This window comes from Lutra lutra, chromosome 11 (assembly GCF_902655055.1).
Source record: "Lutra lutra chromosome 11, mLutLut1.2, whole genome shotgun sequence".
Taxonomy (NCBI): domain Eukaryota; kingdom Metazoa; phylum Chordata; class Mammalia; order Carnivora; family Mustelidae; genus Lutra; species Lutra lutra.
The window spans coordinates 83,371,938-83,392,236 of NC_062288.1; positions in this window are offsets into that span (position 1 = coordinate 83,371,938).

The following is a 20,299-nucleotide window of genomic DNA, read 5'->3' on the forward strand; positions in this document are numbered from 1 at the left end:
CCCTCACTTCACAGTTAACTTATCTTCTCTCAACCTCAGTGGCCTTATTTGCAATTGGGAATCATGTTAATACTTACCTCATAGAGTTTTGTAAGTCTCAAATGAGAAAAAGCAGGTGAAGAACTACTCATAGTCATTGCATTTTTGAGAGCTTACTTCCTACTAGGCACTGATGAAATAGGTCATTCATTCTGTCCTTCCAACAATCCTTTTAAGTAGTTATTGCTTCTATAACCCCCAGTTTACACATGAAGAACAAGAAGCACAAGGGGTTACACAATGTGTATACAGTCAAATAGTAAGGTTAAGACGTGGCAGCCTTAGGGGAACATTACTCTATTTGCCACATGTATCCATGATACATGCCAGGACGTGGTGAGTGATTGCGTGAGAAAGAAGGAAGCAAATCAATGTCAAATATTCCTAGGAAGAAGTGGAGATGGAGGCAGAGGATTCATAGGATCATAGCTGGTGGAAACAGATAAGAAGGTTGTGACAAGTGTCTAAAATGTACACAGAGCTATGAGCAAAGGGCAATGATATCTCAAAGTAAGAAGCTTAACTCCTGTGAAAATTGGACAAAGTTTCCCAGAAAAAAAAAAATGGAAATTGCCCTGGGTCTTGAAGGGTTACTATAGTAGAAGCTTAGCAGGCAGAGAAGTGTGGGAAGGACACATTAGAAACCATCTGGGCAATGCCAAGAAATGTAATGCAAGGTACCAATCCCTATGCAATTTTCATTCTCTGTTTAATCTAGTTATTGGTGAGCTATGTTAAAATGGAATTTAGCTGGATCTTGAATTCAAACCTGTAGCAAATATTGAGCTTCCAGGGACACCAAGACCAACATTACACATTCCATATGCTCCATTTCACTACAAATGAGCGGCTTTACGATCTGACTCCCTTGAGAGTCTTCAAATAAAGATTTAATTAGAAAGCATTAGAGAAACTCATCCTGAAATAACAAAGGCAGTGGTAGCCATAGGAAGACATTACCCTAGTGAGAACTTGGTGCACTCACTGCAGATTCTATTAAGAAAATGGGCAAATGAGAAGATTATCTCCTAGGACAGAAATAATACAATATCATAAAAGATATTGATATACATACACTTATCTTAGGATGACAAATATTTTTTTAAATGTGTTTCGTTCATTAAAACTAGTTTATTGGGGTGCCTGAGTGGCTCAGTCAGTTAAGCATCTGCCTTCAGCTCAGGTCATAATCCCACATGGGGTTCTCTGTTCAGCAGGGAGCCCGCTTCTCCTTCGCCCTCTGCCTGTCACTACCCCCTGCTTATGCTCCCTCTCTTTCTCTGTCAAATAAATAAAATCTTAAAAAATAATAAAAATTTAAAAAAATAAAACTATTAATTTCTGCATTATCCATGGAAACACATCAGAAAGAGGACTGTAGAAGATAGAGTAAAACAGAAAACAGCTCTTGGAAAATGACAATAGCTCTTTTGTAATTATGACTTTATTATAATTAAATATTTGATTATATTAAATTACAAGTGTTTATACTAAATATTTATAAATATCTAAGTTTTTTGATTGACAAATGACTGATAGAGCTATTGATGATTTGATCCTTTTTTTAATACTGTTGATATAATTTTCTAAGTTTGTATGATCTCTTGAGAGCCCAGTATTCATTATGCAAACAGTGCTAAAATACATATATGCATGAGGTTGTAATTACTATCTATTCCAGAATCATAGATAAGCTCTATTTTGGGAATAACTGATTTGTGTCTAACAGAAGAAATGAGGGATAATTAATTGTCTTGAATCACATATCCTCATTTATATGATGGAACTTACCTGTGGGCCATCCTGTTTTGTAATCCTTGTTCCGAACAACTCTTGCCAAGAGCTTTTACTTCCTAATCATGTTTATGTGAATGTCTGAGGCTGACTTAACCAGCACTTGAGGTGAAAGTATTTCTCACCCACGGACCTATCAATAAAACTTAAGGTTTTGTAGGAGAGCTAATAGGGTACATGGTAAGAGATATAGTAGGGGAAAGGGCTTCTTAAGATGGATGATCATAATGAAAACTAAAGGAAAAAGAAAAGGAAGAGAGGGAGAAAAAAGTAGCAGTAGTAGTAGCCACGTGTCTGCGCCTGCGCACTCATGCTCACGCCCACGCAGAGAGCCCTGTGCGCAAGACCCGTTGTTAGGACTTGTTTGAACATCTGCTGTGTGCCAGGCACTGAGGATGCAGTGAGGATGTGCCCTGCACTTGTGGTCCTAATATTGCACTGTGGGTTTTAGACCGGCAATAACCAGAGGAAATTAGTATTAGGAGAAAAATCACCCGATAAGGATCATAGAGAAATGAAAAGGGAGTAGCGATGGTCATGGAAGCTCCCACTGGTAAGGGGATGTATCAGCAAAGATGTCAAGTAAGTAACAGCAACACGTTAGGATATTTGAGGAGAGAGCATTTTAGCATAAAGAATAGCTAGTAGGAAGGTCCTGAGATGCCTGCTGTGTTCCATAAAGATTGGGAAAGCTGAAGGGTAAGAACAGTCCACACGATGTCACGGGATTTATGGGAGGCTGGACCATGTGGGGTCCCGGCAATCTTGCTAAGGACCTTAGGCCTGTACCGTAGAGCACTATAGTTGATGACTGTCGCTGAAATGTGGCTAGTGTAACTGCATTTTTTTTAAAGATTTTATTTATTTATTTGACAGAGAGAAATCACAAGTAGGCAGAGAGGCAAGCAGAGAGAGAGGAGGAAGCAGGCTCCCCGCCGAGCAGAGAGCCCGATATGGGGCTCGATCCCAGGACCCTGGGATCATGACCTGAGCCGAAGGCAGAGGCTTTAACCCACTGAGCCACCCAGGTGCCCCGTGTAACTACATTTTAATTTGATTTCATTTAAATTAAAAATTTTAAATTGATTCTCAATTCAGTTATTGGGAAACTTCTCAATATGTTTCGAACAACTTTGGTATGTGAATATATTTTATTTTTTTTTTTTCATTTTTTAATTTTTTTTTATTTTTTTTTCAGCATAACAGTATTCATTATTTTTCCACCACACCCAGTGCTCCATGCAATCCGTGCCCTCTACAATACCCACCACCTGGTGCCCCCAACCTCCCACCCCCCACCCCTTCAGAATTCTCAGATCGTTTTTCAGAGTCCATAGTCTTTCATGGTTCACCTCCCCTTCCAATTGCCCTCAACTCCCTTCTCCACTACATCTCCCCTTGTCCTCCATGCTATTTGTTATGCTCCACAAATAAGTGAAACCATATGATAATTGACTCTCTCTGCTTGACTTATTTCACTCAGCATAATCTCTTCCAGTCCCGTCCATGTTGCTACAAAACTTGGGGATTCATCCTTTCTTTCTTTTTTTTTTTTTTTTTTTTTTTTTTACAGCTTTATAAACATATATTTTTATCCCCAGGGGTACAGGTCTGCAAATCGCCAGGTTTACACACTTCACAACACTCACCATAGCACATACCCTCCCCGATATCCATAACCCCACCCCCCTCTCCCAACCCCCTCCCCCCATCAACACTCAGTTTGTTTTGTGAGATTAAGAGTCACTTATGGTTTGTCTCCCTCCCAATCCCATCTTGTTTCATTTACTCTTCTCCTACCCCCTCGACCCCCCATGTTGCATCTCCTCTCCCTCATATCAGGGAGATCATATGATAGTTGTCTTTATCCGATTGACTTATTTCGCTAAGCATGATACCCTCTAGTTCCATCCACGTTGTCGCAAATGGCAAGATTTCATTTCTTTTGATGGCTGCATAGTATTCCATTGTGTATATATACCACATCTTCTTTATCCATTCGTCTGTTGATGGACATCTAGGTTCTTTCCATAGTTTGGCTATTGTAGACATTGCTGCTATAAACATTCGGGTGCATGTGCCCCTTCGGATCACTATGTTTGTATCTTTAGGGTAAATACCCAGCAGTGCAATTGCAGGGTCATAGGGTAGTTCTATTTTCAAAACTTTGAGGAACCTCCATGCTGTTTTCCAGAGTGGTTGCACCAGCTTGCATTCCCACCAACAGTGTAGGAGGGTTCCCCTTTCTCCGCATCCTCGCCAGCATCTGTCATTTCCTGACTTGTTAATTTTAGCCATTCTGACTGGTGTGAGGTGATATCTCATGGTGGTTTTGATTTGTATTTCCCTGATGCCGAGTGATATGGAGCACTTTTTCATGTGTCTGTTGGCCATCTGGATGTCTTCTTTGCAGAAATGTCTGTTCATGTCCTCTGCCCATTTCTTGATTGGATTATTTGTTCTTTGGGTGTTGAGTTTGCTAAGTTCTTTATAGATTTTGGACACTAGCCCTTTATCTGATATGTCATTTGCAAATATCTTCTCCCATTCTGTCAGTTGTCTTTTGGTTTTGTTAACTGTTTCCTTTTCTGTGCAAAAGCTTTTGATCTTGATAAAATCCCAAAAGTTCATTTTTGCCCTTGCTTCCCTTGCCTTTGGTGATGTTCCTAGGAAGATGTTGCTGCGGCTGACGTCGAAGAGGTTGCTGCCTGTGTTCTCCTCGAGGATTTTGATGGATTCCTTTCTCACATTGAGGTCCTTCATCCATTTTGAGTCTATTTTCGTGTGTGGTGTAAGGAAATGATCCAATTTCATTTTTCTGCATGTGGCTGTCCAATTTTCCCAACACCATTTATTGAAGAGGCTGTCATTGTTCCATTGGACATTCTTTCCTGCTTTGTCGAAGATGAGTTGACCATAGAGTTGAGGGTCTATTTCTGGGCTCTCTATTCTGTTCCATTGATCTATGTGTCTGTTTTTGTGCCAGTACCATGCTGTCTTGATGATGACAGCTTTGTAATAGAGCTTGAAGTCCGGAATTGTGATGCCACCAACTTTGGCTTTCTTTTTCAATATTCCTTTGGCTATTCGAGGTCTTTTCTGGTTCCATATAAATTTTAGGATTATTTGTTCCATTTCTTTGAAAAAAATGGATGGTACTTTGATAGGAATTGCATTAAATGTGTAGATTGCTTTAGGTAACATAGACATTTTCACAATATTTATTCTTCCAATCCAGGAGCATGGAACATTTTTCCATTTCTTTGTGTCTTCCTCAATTTCTTTCATGAGTACTTTATAGTTTTCTGTGTATAGATTCTTAGTCTCTTTGGTTAGGTTTATTCCTAGGTATCTTATAGTTTTGGGTGCAATTGTAAATGGGATGGACTCCTTAATTTCTCTTTCTTCTGTCTTGTTGTTGGTGTAGAGAAATGCAACTGATTTCTGTGCATTGATTTTATATCCCGACACTTGACTGAATTCCTGTACAAGTTCTAGCAGTTTTGGAGTGGAGTCTTTTGGGTTTTCCACATAGAGTATCATATCATCTGCGAAGAGTGATAGTTTGACTTCTTCTTTGCCGATTTGGATGCCTTTAATTTCCTTTTGTTGTCTGATTGCTGAGGCTAGGACTTCTAGTACTATGTTGAATAGCAGTGGTGATAACGGACCTCCCTGCCATGTTCCTGACCTTAGTGGAAAAGCTTTCAGTTTTTCTCCATTGAGAATGATATTTGCGGTGGGTTTTTCATAGATGGCTTTGATAATATTGAGGTATGTGCCGTCTATCCCTACACTTTGAAGAGTTTTGATCAGGAAGGGATGCTGTACTTTGTCAAATGCTTTTTCAGCATCTATGGAGAGTATCATATGGTTCTTGTTCTTTCTTTTATTAATGTGTTGTATCACATTGATTGATTTGCGGATGTTGAACCAGCCTTGCAGCCCTGGAATAAATCCCACTTGGTCGTGGTGAATAATCCATTTAACGTACTGTTGAATCCTATTGGCTAGTATTTTGGCGAGAATTTTTGCATCTGTGTTCATCAAGGATATTGGTCTGTAGTTCTCTTTTTTGTTGGGATCCTTGTCTGGTTTTGGGATCAAGGTGATGCTGGCCTCATAAAATGAGTTTGGAAGTTTTCCTTCTATTGCTATTTTTTGGAACAGTTTCAGGAGAATAGGAATTAGTTCTTCTTTAAATGTTTGGTAGAATTCCCCCGGGAAGCCGTCTGGCCCTGGGCTTTTGTTTGTTTGGAGATTTTTGATGACTGTTTCAATCTCCTTACTGGTTATGGGTCTGTTCAGGCTTTCTATTTCTTCCTGGTTCAGTTGTGGTAGTTTATATGTCTCTAGGAATGCATCCATTTCTTCCAGATTGTCCAATTTGTTGGCGTAGAGTTGCTCATAGTATGTTCTTATAATTGTCTGTATTTCTTTGGTGTTCGTTGTGATCTCTCCTCTTTCATTCATGATTTTATTTATTTGGGTCCTCTCTCTTTTCTTTTTGATAAGTCTGGCCAGGGGTTTATCAATCTTATTAATTCTTTCAAAGAACCAGCTCCTAGTTTCGTTGATTTGTTCTATTGTTTTTTTGGTTTCTATTTCATTGATTTCTGCTCTGATCTTTATGATTTCTCTTCTCCTGCTGGGTTTAGGGTTTCTTTCTTGTTCTTTCTCCAGTTCCTTTAGGTGTAGGGTTAGGTTGTGTACCTGAGACCTTTCCTGTTTCTTGAGAAAGGCTTGTACCGCTATATATTTTCCTCTCAGGACTGCCTTTGTTGTGTCCCACAGATTCTGAACTGTTGTGTTTTCATTATCATTTGTTTCCATAAATTTTTTCAATTCTTCTTTGATTTCCTGGTTGACCCATTCATTCTTTAGAAGGATGCTGTTTAGTCTCCATGTATTTGGGTTCTTTCCAAATTTCCTCTTGTTATTGAGTTCTAGCTTTAGAGCATTGTGGTCTGAAAATATGCAGGGAATGATCCCAATCTTTTGATACCGGTTGAGACTTGATTTAGGACCAAGAATGTGATCTATTCTGGAGAACGTTCCATGTGCACTAGAGAAGAATGTGTATTCTGTTGCTTTGGGGTGAAATGTTCTGAATATATCTGTGATGTCCATCTGGTCCAGTGTGTCATTTAAGGCCTTGATTTCCTTGTTGATCTTTTGCTTGGATGATCTGTCCATTTCAGTGAGGGGAGTGTTAAAATCCCCTACTATTATTGTATTCTTGTCGATGTGTTTCTTTGATTTTGTTATTAATTGGTTTATATAGTTGGCTGCTCCCACGTTAGGGGCATAGATATTTAAAATTGTTAGATCTTCTTGTTGGACAGTTCCTTTGAGTATGATATAGTGTCCTTCCTCATCTCTTATTATAATCTTTGGCTTAAAATCTAATTGATCTGATATAAGGATTGCCACTCCTGCTTTCTTCTGATGTCCATTAGCATGGTAAATTCTTTTCCACCCCCTCACTTTAAACCTGGAGGTGTCTTCGGGTGTAAGATGAGTTTCTTGTAGGCAACATATAGATGGGTTTTGTTTTTTTATCCATTCTGATACCCTGTGTCTTTTGATTGGGGCATTTAGCCCATTAACATTCAGGGTAAGTATTGAGAGATATGAATTTAGTGCCATTGTATTGCCTGTAAGGTGACTGTTATTGTATATTTTCTCTGTTTCTTTCTGATCTACTACTTTGAGGGTCTCTCTTTGCTTAGAGGACCCCTTTCAATATTTCCTGTAGAGCTGGTTTGGTATTTGCAAATTCTTTCAGTTTTTGTTTGTCCTGGAAGCTTTTAATCTCTCCGTCTATTTTCAATGATAGCCTAGCTGGATATAGTATTCTTGGCTGCATGTTTTTCTCATTTAGTACTCTGAATATATCATGCCAGCTCTTTCTGGCCTGCCAGGTCTCTGTGGATAAGTCTGCTGCCAATCTAATATTTTTACCATTGTACGTTACAGACTTCTTTTCCCGGGCTGCTTTCAGGATCTTTTCTTTGTCACTAAGACTTGTCAATTTTACTATTAGGTGACGGGGTGTGGACCTATTCTTATTGATGTTGAGGGGGGTTCTCTGAACCTCCTGGATTTTGATGCTTGTTCCCTTTGCCATATTGGGGAAATTCTCTCCAATAATTCTCTCCAATATACCTTCTGCTCCCCTCTCTGTTTCCTCTTCTTCTGGAATCCCAATTATTCTAATGTTGTTTCGTCTTATGGTGTCACTTATCTCTCGAATTCTCCCCTCGTGGTCCAGTAGCTGTTTGTCCCTCTTTTGCTCAGCTTCTTTATTCTCTGTCATTTGGTCTTCTATATCACTAATTCTTTCTTCTGCCTCATTTATCCTAGCAGTGAGAGCCTCCATTTTTGATTGCACCTCATTAATAGCTTTTTTGATTTCAACTTGGTTAGATTTTAGTTCTTTTATTTCTCCAGAAAGGGCTTTTATATCTGCCGACAGGGTTGCTTTAATATCTTCCATGCCTTTTTCAAGCCCGGCTAGAACCTTGAGAATCATCATTCTGAACTCTATATCTGACATATTACCAATGTCTGTATTGATTAGGTCCCTAGCCTTTGGTATTGCCTCTTGTTCTTTTTTTTGTTGTGAATTTTTCCGCCTTGTCATTTTGTCCAGATAAGAGTTTATGAAGGAGCAAGTAAAATACTAAAAGGGTGGCAACAACCCCAGGAAAATATTCTTTAGCCAAATCAGAAGGGATCCTTGTAGAAAGTGGTTGATTTTCTGTTTCTAGAGTTGCTGTTCTTTTTCTCTTCAATCTCCCGTTGGATTTGTAGGTGTTTGCAATCTTTAGATAAGCTATTTAGCTGATCTCCCGCTACCCGAAGTAGTCTCAGCCTGCTACTTCTCCGCCATCTTGACTCCTCCCCTGTGAATATATTTTAATTGTAAATTTAATTGAATCTAAACATGATTAAAATTCAATGCTTGAATTGAGATGTGGTAGATGTATGAAATACACACTGACTCGAAGATTGAGTACTGGAAAGGACTTTAAAATATCTCAGTTTTTGTGTCAATTATATGATGCAATGATAATATACATAATCTGATCATAAACCATCTTAATAGGCAGAGGAGTATTAATGTGTGAGAAATGAATGCTGATAAACTTCTAATGGGAGTGTATATTACAGTCTTTTCTGGGAAATATTTTTGAGAAAATATAACCAAAAGCTAAAACATAAACTTATTTATCAAGCAACTCCACATGTAGAAATATATCATACAGAAATAAGTATCACAAGAATAAAGCTATAAACATGCCCCTTGCAACTTATTTAAAATAGAACCAAACTTAATAGGCCCAAATGGGGGATACATTAAATTAATTGTGATATAGTTATACAGTGAAATATTAGGAAGTCATTTAAATTATAAATGTATGTGTATCATTATGTGAGGGCAGTCATCAATTATTAAGTTGGAAAAACAGTCTGTACATATTGATATCATATTATAAAACTTCATAAAATATAAAGGATTCCATTGAAACACATATTTAACTTAATTTCTGTCTATTTTTCTGAGAGGTACACAGCACAATTTTAACAATTTTTTCTTATGTGCTTTAATAATAGAGGTGATTTTTATTTTCTGTGGTTTCTTAGACTTTTAAATTGCATACATCTTTTTTTTAAAGATTTTATTTATTTATTTGACAGAGATACAAGTAGGCAGAGGCAGGTAGGGGACGGGGGAAGCAGGCTCCCTGCTGAGCAGAGAGCACCATGCGGGGCTCCATCCCAGAATCCTGGGATCATGACCTGAGCTGAAGGCAAAGGCTTTAACACACTAAGCCACCCAGGCGCGCCCTAAAATTGCATACATCTTATAATATAAAGATGTTAAGGCTGCAATGATAATAATAATGTGAAAAACTAAGTGTCGCTCTTGTTTTCTTTGCTGAGGGACTTTAAGAGTACAGTTTGAAAAAAAAATGCAGGTATGTTTCAAAATCGTAGATCATTGTGGAAGTTTAATGATCTTTCGGTCATATGAAATTCTAATAGATACTATCACTGGTAATGATGCCATTTTTTATAGTTGAATAAGTTTTAAAACACATTTTGTTAAATAACCTTTGCATATATGTCAATGAAGTACTAAGGAAATATTTCTAACACAATAATGTAGGTTATATTTTTTTTAAATCAAAATAACAGAAAAAAAAAAAAAAAAACAGTTTTTGGTTCAGAAGAATTCCATGGTGTCATGAGCTCAACCTTAAATGAATGTAAGTTCTGCCAGGACTCTGCTTTATTTATGGCCCATTTTGTTAGTTTTACTGGCTGTGCTAACTCCAATTTTTAGGTGAGTAAAATATCATTATGACTTCTTTAGTGGAACAGAAAAGGGAAAATTCATTCAAGGCATGGAGGATATTATTAAAGATTATAGAGGCAGAAATGAGCAGAGCACCAGGTAATGACATTAACGGGGCTTGCCTGACAGTCTAGAGAGAGAGAGAAAGTGTGTGCAGCTAACAAGTGGCAACAGTTACTGGAGATCCTTGAGGACCAGCACTGAAGAACCCGAATGTGATGAGTCTGACAAGACCATTCTAAAAACCTGTGAAGGCCCCAGATCAGGGGAAGAGTACTGCCCGTCTCTTTGATAGTCTTCAAACATTGAAGCTACCACTCCTACCTAGGGTCATTGAAATTAATAATACCTAAGAGCCATTTTTATACCTTGGAGTCTACATTTTGATGTATCAACATCTGGGGACCTGCTCATGCTCTACCCAACCCCACCCACCCAACAGTTTCACAACTGATAAGCCAGGGGTTAAACAAAATGCTATTTTTTAAAAAAATTTACAGAAAATCCTTTCTCTTGTGCTGATGACCTAGGTCAAGGATCATAAACGTGATTTGGCCTTGCATAAAAGAAATACAGATTTTTGTATACACGAAGCTTATGCAGTCGACCTTCAGCTTCACCCAAACAGCAGGACAGTGAAACAGCTTATATTTATTGGGATGTGTCTTTCTGATTTCCCTTAGGTAAACTCTAATGTCCACCTTCTAAAGAAAATCCTTTAAGATTTTACTTAAGCTTTCTTGAGCTCCTTTACCTGAGGGATCTTTTAAGAAAAATCACTCTTTGAACCACTCCCAGGGAGTCATATAAACCACATTTACAATGTGGGAGCAGATACAGAATGTGTAGATGACACGAAGAAAACATCTTAATCTCTCAGTTTACTCAATTATTTTGAAGATTAGTAGCATAGGTTCCAGTCAAACCAGGAAGAATGTTTAATCAAAAGGAGCACATATTTTAAGCTTCAGTCTTGTTCCATGAAATATTTCTCCATTTCCTATGAGGCAGAAGAGAGAGAAGAAAGAAAAAGACAGAATTGGGCTTTTCAGTCTCAAATATGTTTACATCATTTGCATGTAAAATGCAGAATAAATTTGGGGTTTAAAAAGTAAAAAAAAAAAAAAAAAGTATTTGCCGTAGGTTTTGTTATGACATGATGAGGCATCAAAATAAATGACTTGGTTCAAAGGCTGAATGAGCCACAACACGAGCTTCACAAAAGAAAACAAGGTAAATGACTCAAACAGTCAAAAGACTCAAGCAGCAGAGATCACTGGAAGAAAAGTCAGAGTCTTCAGGAAGGCCAAGGAAATGCTTCTGTTTAAAGTCTCTGATGTTAAAAATGTTCTCTATCTTTCCAAGTTCCAAGAAGGTGTGGATCCTGTTCTACTGCAGAATAACCTTGTTAGCCACTTAAGAAAGGTCAGAATTCTCACCCAGTCCACCATTACCTTTTGTCGCCACCGTCACAACTTAGTGCTGGTTAAAAGGGCTCAAAAGGCCTGTTAACGGAAATTAAGGTAATGAGGTTTTTATTTTCCATGTCGAAATAGTGCCTAATCCATTCTCTCAGCTGTGACCACTCAATCATAATATAGTTTAAAATAGATTGGCTGTCTCACTCAGCAGCAAATGGGGTTCAAATGAACTCTATTCCTGTTTGGACCATTAATAACAATAAATCCACTGCAACATGAGGGACTTTCTATAGATCCTTCTAGTGCATTTCATATTCACTGAAAAACATATCAGCAAAGTTTTCTCAGAAGTACCCAGGAGGCCAATATCATCAATGTTGCATTGCTCAACATAATTATTTCATTTATATCTATATCTATATCTATCTGTATCTATATCTATTTATTATTATTTAATATTATTAATATTATTAATAATTAATTATTTTAATTATATGGTATATAATTAATTATTAATTATTAATATATTGTTTATTTATTATCATTTATATATCTATTTATATATCTATATATCAAAATATATATTAAATATACATTTTATATATCTAAATATATATTTTTTATATTTTATATAATTAATTATAATTAATTATTAATTATTAATATATATCATGTATTATTTATTTATTATTTATTATATTTATATATCTATTTATATCTATTACTTATCTCATTCTTCTATTACTCATCCCATTTAGTGCCTGAATTTCTGAGCTTGTCAGATATATTCCCCATATCAACTTTACTCAGCTTCTTCTGACACGAAATTTTATTCAATATTATTTATCGATGCACATAGATTCTTTTATTCCTTTTCCTCCCGCACTGAGAAGTTCTGATATAGTCTATTAGAGGTCTATGCCTTCTAGATAAGAATCAATTATATGTGGAATCTAAAAAAGCCAAGGTTATGGAAAGAGAGTAGGAAGGTGACTACCAGGAGTTGGGGGACAAGGGAGAATCAGGGAGATGTTAGTAAAAGGGTACAAACTTCTGGTAAGAAGGTAAGTACCTTTTAGGGATCCGGTGCCCAGCATTAGATCACAGTTCACAGTACTGTATTGCATACTTGAAAATTGCTGAGAATAGATCTCAAGTGTTCTCTTCCCCCCACCCCACAAAAGAAATGATAATTATGTGATAGAGATAATTGTATCAAATTGTATCAAAGTAATGCTACAGTGGTAATTATATTGCAGTATATGTGTTTCAATCAATATGTTGCACATCTTACCCTTATACACTGTTGTATCTTATGTCAGTTATATCTCCATAAGGTTGAGAGAGAAAAACATCACAGTTCTGTGCCTACTGTCTCCGGTTTTTCCCTCCAACCCAAGTGCTCTCAGTCTGCCAAAATCACCAATGATCTCTTTAAACTGCATTCTTCACTCTCGTCTCCAACTTTCCATGCTTAGATTCCTTCCCACGAGAATTACTAGGGTCCCTCAACTGACTTCATAAACGTCTAACTCAGCATAGCTCTTACCCTGCACTCATCCCCCCGCCCCCCGTGCATTCTATGCTGCCTTTGCTCCCCTTTGCCTCCCCCGCTACTGAGAGCTGAGTGCCCTCCACAGTCCTCTTGTGGCTGGACCAGCACACAAACCCATTTAGAATATTCCATGGATTCTTGGTTATTTTAGCAGTTTTACACTTGAAGTCTTCTGACTTTCAGTCGGGCAGTCATTTCTCTGGACAGTCTTAAGTACAGATTCCCCAGGAATAATAATTAAAAACATCCAAACTGCTCCACTGGTTTGCAGATAATTGACCATGTAATAGAACCTCTGAATTTCAGGGAAAGTATGTGCTCATTTTGAATCTCAACTTACGAATACTGTCATCTATCTTTATTTCTAAATAGGATTCTATAAATGTATCCATAAATATAAAATCCCTTTTATGGTTATTTATTCTTAGATATATGCTGGGACTGGATAGGACAAAAGATGTCAAATATATTTAAAGGCAGGTAGTCTGCTAAAGCAACAATATTATAGTCAAGGCAGATCATATGTTTGCTTGTTTCAAAATACACTAGTTTAAAAATACAGCAGCTCTTGGGGCGCCTGGGTGGCTCAGAGGGTTAAGCCTCAGCCTTCAGCTCAGGTCATGATCTCAGGGTCCTGGGATCGAGCCCCGCAGTGGACTCCCTACTCGGCAGAAAGCCTGCTTCTCCCTCTCCCTCTGCCTGCTGCTCTGCCTACGAGTGCTCTCTCTCTCTGTCTCTCTGTAAAATAAATAAATGAGTAAACTTTAAAAATAAATAAAAAAAGAAAACCATCATAGTCCCCCTTTATCCATGGTTTCCATTACCCGAGTTCAGCTGTGGTCCAGAAGCAGATGATCCTTCTTCTCACATATTCTAAGCAGCAGCCCAATGCTACGTTCCAGTGTCTGTGTCCTTCACCTCCCTCCTCTCACCACACAAGCATGTTATCATCTCCCATCACCATTCGGAGGATGGTGAGTACAGTACAATAAGATATTCAGATATTTAGAGAGAGACCACATTCACACAAATTTTATTATAGCATATTGTAATTGTTCTATTTTATTGTCAGTTATTGTTAATCTCTTACTGTACCTAATTTATAAATCATACTTTTCCATACATATGTATAGGAAAAAACAGTATATATAAGGTTCGTTTCTGTCTGCAGTTTCAGGCATCCAGTGGGGGTCTCCCTGCAGATAAACAGGGGAACTACTGTACTTTAATACAACATCACATCCATGTATTTGAATAAATATGATCAATTATTCCAGCATCCCTCTAACTGCCTAAGCATATTTTCCAGTGTCCTCTGGTATTCTCACCCATTTCCTAATTTCCAAGTACATGCAAATTACTGAGTCTAAACTTATAGAAACAATGTTGGAAGGATATGTGTTAAGAAAGCAGAGGAAAGTCCAGGAAATATGGATTTTTTTTCTGATGGAAAAGAATAGAAACTATAAAACTCATTTTTGTTTTGCTTATTACATAGTTTTGAGAGTCATATTACACTGTTTGGCTAGTGAATGGAATTGAACTAGAGTTGGTATCTTTATGTGATACTTGGGGATGTGTATCAGCTCAGGACAGACCCACTTACTGTTAGAGTTTAGCCTTCTATTAGAGTTTTTAGAAGAACAGAAGTTTGTTTGTAGCATTACCATTCCTCACAATCTGTGGGATTTTTTCCTTCATGGTGACCGACCATTATCTGCTCCTTCTCTTATTCCTTCTCCCACCAATACTCTATCCATTCAGGATCTTTGGATTTATGCATATTTATTTATGCAGAAACTAAAATTTAGTAAGTTTAACTTACTGATAACAGTCACTATGTTACCTTCTACTGTAGATCACGGACTTTAACACATGAACAGACTTCAACTAAAATAATGTAGCTCTAAGAGAGAAATCTCAGGTTTTAGTGAAAGGATTTGGAGATGGGTAGGAGACTAAGGAATTTCCCTACATCCTGGGAATAAGGAATTCTACTATGTATGTGCCTAAAGCCAGTATCAGTCCTACAACCTGGGGCATAGAAGACTGTTTTGTGATAATACAGTAAGGAAATTATTTTACTCCAAGCATATTTGTTATATCTTATGAAAAGATAGCAATCATTAAACCATATCAATGATTTTAAGTCTCTCCACTTCTCACTATATCATTTTTTTTTCTTTTTTAAGAATTTATTTGGCAGAGAGAGAGAGAGAGGGAGGGAGAGCACAAGCAGGGGGAGCAGCAGACAGAGGGAGAAGCAGATTCCCTGCTGAGCAGGGAGCCTGATGCAGGACTCAATCCCAGAACCCTGGGATCATGAGCTGAGCTGAGTGGAAGGCAGCCGCTTAACTGACTGAGCCACCCAGGGGCCCCGTATCAATTTTTTCATTCATGAAGTGAGGGTAAACCTACAGACATAAAGTATAATAAGGGCCTATGACTTTAAAGTGCCATGTTGCACGAATGGCAACAAGGCCTTATTCACCTGTGTTCAGCATCCTATTAGCCTAATGTTTGTCTGCTTAAGTAAGAAAGCATTTGACTTTTCAAAAGTTTTCTTTTTTTTACTCTTTTCCTTATTATCAGCATAATGCCATAACACAGAAGCATGTTCTTGGTACAGTGAAAGAGAGTTCCTATGATAGAAAATGGGATACAATTTATAAAAAGGTAACAATGATTTTATTATTCTTTACTGATAAAACACATTATATCTTACATGTGTCTGGGCAAATCCTGTTGATTCATCTCAGAGTGCTTTCATGAATGCAGAGGCAAAGTGCACGTGCCTCTCCCAGCTTCTGGTGGCTCTCAGCATTCCTTGGCTTATGCCCACATCTCTGCCTCAGTTGTCCCAAGGCCTTCTTCGCTTCTGTGTGTGTGTGTGTGTGTTCTCCCTCTGCATCACTCTTAGGAATATTTAGGACTTAGGGCATTTAGCCCACCTGAATAACACAATACCATATCCCCATCTTGACATTCTGAACTTAATCATATCTACTGAGGTCTTTTCTTTTTTGACAAATCTGTGTCAGAGGATTAGGATGTGGATATCTTTGGGAAGTGCTGGTTCAATTTTCAGCTCACCACAGAGATCTATATTGCTTAGAGCATTCCTCCAATTCCATGTGGAACCATAAGCTCTGTTTCTATAATTGAATCTTAATTATTTCTTTCTCCAACATTCCCTGTCTCCTCACAACAGCCATTTTGACATTCTCTAGTAGGAAGAGGGAAGGGATAAACTTATCACCTCAGTCTTCTTCTTTAAGTAGGAGAAAATAAGTGTGATAGATAGAGTCGCCTACCTAATACACGCCCCCACCTCTTTGGTAAAAGAAACTCAGTTTGATTCTGAAGATGATGCACTTGGTCCCAGACAGAGGTTCAGGATATGTTGAAGCCAGGCATAGGGCTGCTGTCTCCCACCCTTCCCCAGACTTCATGCAGCCACATCTGGCCAGTGATGTAAAGGAAGTCTGGGACAGTCTCTCCCAGAAAGGACTGTGCTTTTCTAATAACATCAAGATCAAAATGTACATGTCAGGGGAGACAAGAGGCACCAAAGAGAGAAGGATCTGAAGGCAAACCATTTTGACCCACATTGCTGCTTTTCACGGGTTAACACTTTTGAAGGGTATGGTGTAGGGGTGTATGATCATGTTACTGCCAATTAATTTCTTCTGCTTGTGTTTCTAATTGATGTTAGTTTTATTAGATGTTTGAATTAGAGATTTTATGATCTTTGCTTTACTCCTCCACATTTAGCTAGAATATTCTGCTATGGTTCTTCAATGAATGTGCTTGCTACTGCTTATATTAAAGGCAAAAAATATATAGATATATACGTATAGATATATAGGAAGCCTATATATCTATATCTATGTGGTTTTGTACCTAGACCAGCATTGAAATTATGCTAAATGAACACTATTACTGTGATCTATAATAAAGGACATAAAGCAAGATGACTTTGATGCTCAGAGGGTTTTTAAAATATGAACTTTTTCAATTTAAGTTCAATTAGCCAACATATAGTACATCATTAGCTTCAGATATAGTGTTCAGTAATTTATCAGTTGCATGTAATACCCAGTGCTCATCACATCACTGAAATGTCTTCTGAATTGTCATAAAAGCAAACAATAGTAAGCTAAAAGCTAACATAAAATTAAATGCTATAGTGGATCAGTATGCAGATAACCTAAAAGGTGTGCATACATAGACTCTTCCTGTGTTGTTCTCCCAAAATTGGATCACAATTTAGGTCAAAAAATAATTGGATCAAAAAAATCCAATTATTTTGTATTGTCCGTCCCCAGATAGGGAAGCCTTATTAGTGATCTGGAATAGTGCTGTTGAAATTGAAGGGCCCTAGTTGTGTAACACTGAAGAACCATGTCTAATTGAACATGCCTGTTTTAGTTTCTATTTCCTTTAAAACAATAAACATCACTGAGAGCTGTCCCTAACGGGGAAAAAAAAAAAAATCAAATGATGCTGATAAGGCAAAACTGAAATGACTGGGAAAGTCCAGAAATTGCAAGTAAAATTCAAAAGGATTTGCATTTGCTGTGTAAGTTGGCTGATGTGGCAAATCATGTTTAATGCTGACAACTGTTAAAAATAATGATAAATGGAGACCAAAAATAAGCAGATAAATGAAGCAAGCAAACCAGAGCCGCTGAGTTCCTAGTAAACGACAAAAAGCTCTGACATGGGTTGAAATCCTTTGAATGGTAGGAAATGCAGAGGATGGAGGAAACTGATTTACAAATCTCAGGAGTTTGAATCCCAAGTGTGTATATTGTCTCCACATTAATATTTTATCCATCTAGTCAGCTTCAAGTTGCAGCTGAAGTGGTTTTAAAATAGGGATCACATGCTTCTTTAGGTTAAGACATGTTCAGATTTGGGCACCTGGGTGGCTCAGCCATTAAGCAGCTGCCTTTGGCTCAGGTCATGATCCCAGGGTTCTGGGATTGAGGCCCACATCCGGCTCCCTGCTCTGCTGGAAGCCTGCTTCTCCCTCTCCTACTCCCCCTGCTTGTGTTCCCTCTCTGTGTGTCTCTCTCTGTCAAATAAATAAAATCTTAAAAAAAAAAAAAAAGACATTTTCAGATTTATAAACTCATAGACAAAAACTAGTTTGAAAGGGAAATTGTTCAGTCCTATTTTAAAAAAACGAGTTTCATTGCAAAGGTTCCAAAACTATTGGCAAACCTTAATGTTATCCAGTTTATCTGAAACTGCCTAATGTTGACAAATACTGAAGTTAGAACTCTTATAGGTCTTGAGATTAAAGAGCATCCCAAGCTGGATTCGTATAGAGAGGACTCCTGCACCTTGTCCAAGCATTGTCTTTCCTATATATGGCAAAAATAAAGATTCCTATATATGGCAAAAAATTTTTTAAAAAAAGCGAATAATGGTTTTGAGTGAATTAGGCATTACAATAGAAATTAACTACAGGTTTCTTCAATCAGTTCTAAGTCAGCTGTGTTGCAAGGAGTGTGTATCAGATGGCAGTTATATATATGTGCAGACCTGCATGAGCAGATCTATTAAACAACTACTTCATTGGAAATGACTGCACATTTCTACCGGCTCAATAAAACATCTATTAAATGCCTATGAAAGCACTCTGTATGCTTTAAGTGGGTTTATCAGTATGAAAAAGCACATACTGCCAATGATTCTGGGCTGTTTCCCTTGTATCTGGAATAGCCTCGTACATTTATCCTAGTTTGCTAAACAAGCTTTATTATTTCTATATATGCCATGATGTCAGAATTGGGGAGACAATAGATAATCCAAGATAGCATTGCAGAATGGATAGGCTTCCTCAACAGAATACTAAGTAACAAGGCCAGGGTTTGGCTGAGAGTGCAGGGCTGGTCATTGCTGCGAATAGGTATCAATATAATTAATTCTTGTATTTTGATTTTCTATCTAACCACCTTGTCAAACTTGTTAATCCTAATAATGTTCTGTAACTGACATGTTGTTCCTATGAAAGGGTTTTATCATATGTGGCAATGGACAGTTTTGACAGTCTCGTTTTCTTTCTTGACTGCCCATATAGCTCTTTTTGTTTGTTTAACTTACTTGCTACCTTTGTTGATGTGTCCAGTAAAATATGAAGTAGATGCACTGAGAGTTGGTATCTTTGCTTGTCCCTGATTGAATGATAAAACTTTCAGTAGTAAGCATATTTTTACTGTACAATATTGGTAAATAATTTAATAGGTGAAAGGGTTTTCTTTTCTTCCTAAATCAGTAAATTTTTTTTTTATCAAGAATGGGTATCGAAATATATCAAATATTTTTTCTATACCTTTTGAGGTAACAGATTATTTTCCTTTTGTCTGTTACTATGATGGGTGTCATTTATAGTATCTTTTAATAACCACCTTTGTAGTCCTGTAACATACCTGACTCCGTGATGATACTTGATTTTGTTTTCTGTAAGTTCCTAAATTTGTTGTTTTCATATTTTGATAAAGAGGTTAGAAATAAGTTAAGGTGTATACTGCTTACCTTTCATAAATCATCCTTGCCTGGTTTTAGGGTTTTAGGTTAAGCCAGCTCCTAACTGAGTAATGTTTTCTCTATTTTCAGTCCTCGGTAAGAGTCTATTCGACACTAATCTCTGGCATTTCTTGAGGCTTGCTTTATAGCCAAGGGCGTGCTCAGTTTTTATGTGTGTTTCTTGCACACTGAAGAAGAATATGGGTTCTCTAATTCCTCCATGCAGGCCTCCATGTAGGTCCATTAAATTAAGCTTACTGATTGTTCTATTCAAACTTAATTTCTTTGCTAACGTGTATGTTTCCAAGGTGATTCTTGGCATGATCATGATAATGAGTTTGGCAACTTCTTTCTTGCAGGTTCATCAATATTAGCTTTACATATTTTGGTTTTATAAGATTTATTCAAATTTAGAATTTTTATATCATTCTGATAAGCTGAAAGGTTTAACATTATACAGTTTATCTCTTACTCATACAAAGTCCATTGCAGATTAAACCACCTGCTTGAGCGCAGGGTGATTTGGAGAGAGAGATCACACAATATGGTAGCAACAACTTCTTCATATATGGCTTCGTTGTCATTTCT